Source organism: Panthera tigris, chromosome X, assembly GCF_018350195.1.
Source record: "Panthera tigris isolate Pti1 chromosome X, P.tigris_Pti1_mat1.1, whole genome shotgun sequence".
NCBI classification, from domain to species: Eukaryota; Metazoa; Chordata; class Mammalia; order Carnivora; family Felidae; genus Panthera; species Panthera tigris.
Genome location: NC_056677.1, coordinates 22,346,489 through 22,352,728, shown reverse-complemented (window position 1 = coordinate 22,352,728; position 6,240 = coordinate 22,346,489). Strand labels below are relative to the sequence as shown.

At 35.8% G+C, this 6,240-nt stretch overlaps 1 non-coding gene across 1 annotated transcript; it reads right to left on the bottom strand.

The window, feature by feature from the left end:
• Window positions 1-5,238: 5,238 nt before the first annotated feature.
• On the bottom strand, window positions 5,239-5,410 carry LOC122235635. The gene has a single exon (XR_006213674.1). It is a non-coding gene; the product is annotated as a U1 spliceosomal RNA (small nuclear RNA).
• Between the last annotated feature and the right edge of the window lie 830 nt (window positions 5,411-6,240).

Below are 6,240 nucleotides of genomic sequence, written 5' to 3'. Positions count from 1 at the left end.
CAAGAAGTCAGAAGATCTGCATACAGGATCCTAATCAATAAAACATAAAGTCTTCTGAAAGAGTCATTTAGTTCATCTAATGGCTACAGGTTTGGACATGATGATATCTAAGTCACCCACCCATCCCTAAGATTTTATTATTTTCTGATTTCTCATGATTTTGGTTTTAGCTTTCTTTATATTCTCTAGTAGCATCCTGCAGACATTCTAGCTAGATAGCACTGTGGTCACCTATTTACTCCTCAGTATTCTCCACTAATCTATATATCCTTACCAGCCAAGGATTTTATCTTTTGAGCATTACATTCCTAGTAACTATCATGGTCTCCATCACACAGAAGACGCTCAGTAAATGATTACTGAATAACTGAATTATTAAATGATAAGTAAGTCAAGGGTTTCATTACAAGAGTTTTAAAAATGTGTTCCAGGAAATGCTTGGCCTCACTGAGACCCTTTCAAGGGTTTACAGACTCAAAAATATTTTCATAATAATGGTAAGACATTACCTGTTTTTGTGTTTGTTTTACTTCTAGTCTCTTTGAGGCATGTAGAGATCAGGGGACGTTAAGGAATACACTGTAAATTATGGAGCTAGAGGGTCAGAGAACAAACAGGAGAGAGTCAAGCTTGTCCATCTAAGATAACAACCAAGGACCAGTTCTGTTATTCCAGTTCAACTGCTCTGATTTGATATTAAACCTGTCCATAATATATACAGCTTATATAGCCTCCTTTATCCTTTCTTTCAAAATATACTTTTGCTTCAAAATAAACTCTAGAGTTATTAGAGACCCAAATACTTTAATTGTTGAGTTTCTCGATCCTTGCAAGTGTTGTTTGCTTCAGCACTAATATTGGACACTATATATGTGGAAATGCTCTGAGTTCCCTGTGGGAGATTTATCATATTTAATACAAGCTAAAATACTTCATTGTTATAAACCTGGCTCCATGGCAAAAAATAGAGTAAAAAGCTCCAGGGAGAAATCTCTCCTTCTATGTAATATCATAACATTTTAGAGCTGCCAGAGACTTTAGTGATGATTTGATTCACTGATCTGCTTCAAATGATTAAATTATGGCCTACCAAAGCTAAGAAGAGCCTGATGCCTTCTTTAGGGAATAATTTAGCATTGTGGAGGGGAAAAAAAAAAGACCTTTCTCCAATTATCTAGTAAAGAGTTAAGCATGGATCCAATTACTTGCAGGTGTATTTTGGGTTAATTTAGGCGACTGGTGCTCTTTCCTCTAATTCTCATCTCGTTAGTCCTTGAAACAGTTGCAGTGTGATGTCTTCAATCCTATCAAGAGGAAAGGTAAGGGACAATCAGTATGAATTCATACTAGGCCCTGAAAGCAAACCAAGCAGTGATGAAATGTATCTACTGTCAAACATGGCTTACTTGCTTAGTTGTCTCGTCCAGTATTCTTCAGGAAGAATTTGGAGCTTTACAGTTCCCTCTGTAGTTTGTGAAAAAAAATCTTCTGGGAGTCTACGAGTTTTGTGGGTTATATTGTGTGTCAAAAATATTCATTTCTAACAGTCACAAATTACCTATGCCCTTTCCAGAATTCCGTGTACACGAAATCCTAAAATTTTGCAGTATATTATCACTTTCCCAGAAAAAAGAGGGAAATAAACAGTGCAGCGTAATAGAACCTCTCTCCCCCAACTTACTCTTACAGTGCTACCACTGTATTATGATTGTTATATAACTTTTATTTCATATTGTGTCACAGCAGAGCATCATTTGTTTTCAGGGAAAAAATTATTTTTATTTTTGAGGATAATGACTTTCCATATGTACAAATCTAAACATAAATATTTAATTATACTAAAGGAAATAAATGCATTCGTGTGCCCTCTGATCTGTTCCCCTTTAAGTTTTTTTTTTTGTAAACCAATACATTTTTAGCCAGTACTTGAGAACCAACATGACATATTTGGTGATGCCAAATCATATGTCCAAAGGGATGGAGAATATGTGTGAGGAGCTGATGAATAATGATTAATTGTGATTATGATGATTAGGAATAAATGATACGTCCCGGATATTTTGTAGTTCTGTCTCCCCTCCCATTTGTATAACAGATGACAAATGCAAAGTACAGCTGCATCGCAATTAAATGCCTTTTCCTTTGTAGAATTAAAACCCTTTTTGATGCTGTTTAATATGCTGGGTCTATAAGGCAACTATACACACAACTGAATCAATCTGTGACATTAGGATTTAACCAAAATTATAGAAAATGATACTGGTCTAAATAATTTACAAAATCACAGAAAATATTTATGATGTGAGTAAGTGCTTAAAAATGACAAAAATATCAAAATTTACTTAAACCATATACGTTTTACAAGAGGAAAGCGTTTATTGCCAGAATTGAACAGGTAGAATATTCCCTTTTCGTGTAAGGCACCTATATAAAGGCAGAAATGCCAATTTTTGGCATCGATGCTCTCGGATTTAGTTCGGTCAACACCCCTACAAGGTGGTACAAGAGAAAAGCATTGAGAAGCTTGTTGATAATACCGGGTCATTCCAGAATCCCATTTTGGCTGTCCTCTTCAGCAGCATTTTAAGCCCCTGGAACCGACTCGTAAAATCTTTTTTATTTGGGAAATGATTTTTCTTCTTTCTGCCACAAAACTAAAAATTCTTTCTTGTAACAATAGTATCTGTTAAATGTCGAAGATGTGTTGTGTGTTTAGCAGAGTTGCAATGCTCTCAGTGGTTCAACAAGATGCCAGCTGTAGTTTAGATGACTCACCAGGTAGGTAGGTAGCAATCATTGTGCATTTATTGTCTTTGTTTCCACTCTAGACTGACTACCAGAATGTGGAGCGGTACACAGTCCTAATACTAATTGAATCACTTCCTGAAAATTTGAAAAAGCTTCTTTTTTTTTTTAAATCACATTCCTCTTTTTTTTTACATTTATTGTTTAGCTACTATGATTGTCTCTTAACCTTGTTGTGGATTGAGACCATGAATTAAAGAATTTTCTCTTCCTTACTTTCAAATCCTCAGTACTTAGCACAGGGTAAGTATGCACTAAATAAATATCAACCGAGTGATGATGATAATGAATGAGTAAATTATTCTATGAATACTGCTAACTCATTAATTTCATTTCACTGTGAATAACAACACTTTTAGTAAGATTCCCAATGTTGTTGTTAGTAGTTAATAAAAGCACCGTGGCTAGTATCTGCTCAAGTGGAATATTGGAATATAAATAGAGGAGTAAAAGCCGTTGCTTTGAAAATCCCAGCTATCCACCCAATTTAATTGTTCTCTGACTCAATATTGGTTGTGAAGCAAAACCTATGTACATCATGATAGAAAATTCAGACATCATAATTAAGACTGACCTTCTCTGTCTATTGTCTATCATCTGATTCTTTTTTGCAAAAATATCCCCAAAGCTTTTGTTTATCACACTGACTGAAATGTCAAGGTCTCTGATGATTATGACTCTCAGAGAAAAGCTTTATCCAAAAAATGTGGCACTTGGAATACTTAAAAAAATTACTACATAAAAATGAGTTTTTATTTTGAGCTCGGCAGTATTCTAACTTTATAGCTATTTATTTTATTCTCTGAATTTCAGAAGTTAAATAAACACAATTATAACAGTAACTCATGCTTCTCAATGGGAAAGAAACAAAGTGTCAAAACAATTATCAGAATAGGATAAATGACAGTGGCATTTTAGGATTAAAGTATGAGCCTTCACCAGTATGAGTTCTAGGATTAGCCACTTGTTTGTGAGACAGTCTGGTGTGAGTCAAGGATGAGGAGGAGGGATAATGAATTCTCTAAAATATAAGGCATGTTTGGGAGAGCAGAGCAGAAAGTATAAAAGGACCAGGCCTTTGGGAGCCCCTAAAGGATTAATTCCAAGGTCTATCCAGATTGAAAGCTGTGTAACATTTTCAAATTATCATGCACACAAAACTAGTGTATAATTAATAACAATTTGTAATATAATTGTATCTGTGCAGAAACGGGGAGGATAAAAAGCCTTTAATGTAGTGTATTAGGCTCTACATGACTTAATCCATGTCTGTTTCAGTCAGCACCCAATTCACTGTATGTGTTTTTGTAAAAAGTAACTCCTTTCAGATTATTTAACTTCCTCGTTGTCTCTCAATTTTGGATCTTTTCAGACTGTGCTCTTCCTGTCTGGAAGACTTCTTCCCTCCCTCGTTCTCACTTCCTTGGGTAATTCTTATTCACCCTCTGTAACCCAACTTGGAAATCACTTTGCAAAGGCTTGGCTGACTCCATCAGACTTATGTATCCTTCCCATGTTCTCATATCTCAACCCAGAGTTTGTCACATTGGGTTGTAACTCAAGTTATGCTCTCTACCATAAGCCTCTTAAGTTCTGTGAAGGCAGGAGATATTTCCAGTACCAGTATCCCTCTTGTTCATTATTACATGTCTAATTCCTAGCACAGTGCATGTTTCATATAGTAAGTGCATCTATTGATTTAAATCAAAATGGAAGGCTGAAGAAAGGAGGTTATTCATTAAGCTTTCATCAGCTGCTTATTATAGAGCCTAAATAACTCAGAGGAATCAGAAACTAATAACAGTAGGCAAGGACATAGAAACCAAGACAAAAGGTCAGCTGCAAACAGTTCAGGAATTCAGACCAGCAATTTGGGCAGGAGGATAGTTATGTCATGCAACAGCCTGGGCAGCAGGATTGGAGAAATGGGTCATTTGATGGCAAAGAGAGGACCAAGAATATAGTAGCAGGTAGAAGTGAAGGAAACCTCAGCTTTAGACAGAAACTGTTTTGTGCTCTTATTTTCAAGGCAAAAGGTGATATTTAATCGAACTTGAGGAGAGAATAGAGTAACATTTGGCATTTGCCTTAAAAATATTTTCTTTTATTTGGTCAGCTTTATTAAAATATAATTTATGCGTAGGAAAATCCATCTTTTTCAGAGTGCGGTTCTGTGAGTTTTGACGAATGTATGCGGTCTAAGCAACACCACAGTTACCTGATAGATCGGTTCCATGACTCCAGCCCTTTGTGCCCCTTTGTATTTAATCCCAAACCCTCACCTCCAGTTTCTGGCAACCAATGATCTATTTTTTAATCCCTATAGATGTGACTTTTCCAGAATTTGATATAAATGGAATAATAAATTGTGTGACCTTTTGAGCCTGGCTTCCTATCACTAGCGTAATGCACTTATGATTCATTCATGTTTTTATAAGTTTTACATTTGTTTTAGTTTTTAACTCCACTATCACAAGTTCTGCAGTTAAACTTTCCACATATGTGGGAAAATCACGGGGGTCAGCACATCCAGAGTACGACAGGCAAGCCTTGCTCTGGGAAAACCAACTTCATGATCATGTTATCACCCCTATCAGGTAAGTATTTATTAGATTATCTTTTATTGCTGAGCAATACTCCACTGTAGGATATATCACAGATTATCCATTCTCCCCCTGAAGGCCATTTGGTTTGCTTCTAGTTTTGGGCAATTATGAATAAAGCCACCATAAATACTCATATGCATAAATATTCATGTATACGTTTCTTGTGTGAAGATAAATTTCTTCCCCCTCAGGTAAAATAAATATTTAACCTGAACACAAGGGCCAGACTGTTTTCCAGACTTGCTATAATATTGTGAATTTTAAGCAGCCATGTGTGAGCGTTCCAGTTGCTCAACATCCTTTCTAGCCTTTGAGATTGTCAGATTGTTTATCTGAGCGTTCTACTTTGCTTTTTATTTTATTTTATTTGTGTTTTGGCATTTCTAATTGGTGGGTAGTGGTATCTCATAGTGGCATAATGATACTGAGGATCTCTCTTTCTTGTGGTTAATGTCAGACATCTTTTCCTCATTGATGTGTTTGTTTAAATCCTTTATCCATTTGTACTTCGGATGTTTGTTTTCTTATTAGTAATTGAGTTTTCAGATTCCTCTATGTATCTTAGATGCAAGTCCCTTACCAGCTATGTTTGTAAATGTTTACCACAGTCTGTGGTTTTTCCTTTCATTCTTTTAACATCTTTAGAAGAGCAGAAATTTTACACATATATAATATCCATTAAAAATTTATTACGAATCAGTTTTGACGTTGTGTTTAAGAAATGTTACTACCTCAGGCCCCTGGGCGGCTGTCAGTTAAACATCTGATCTTGGCTCAGGTCATGATCTCGTGGTGTCTTGACTTCAAGCCCCGCATCAAGCTCTCTGCT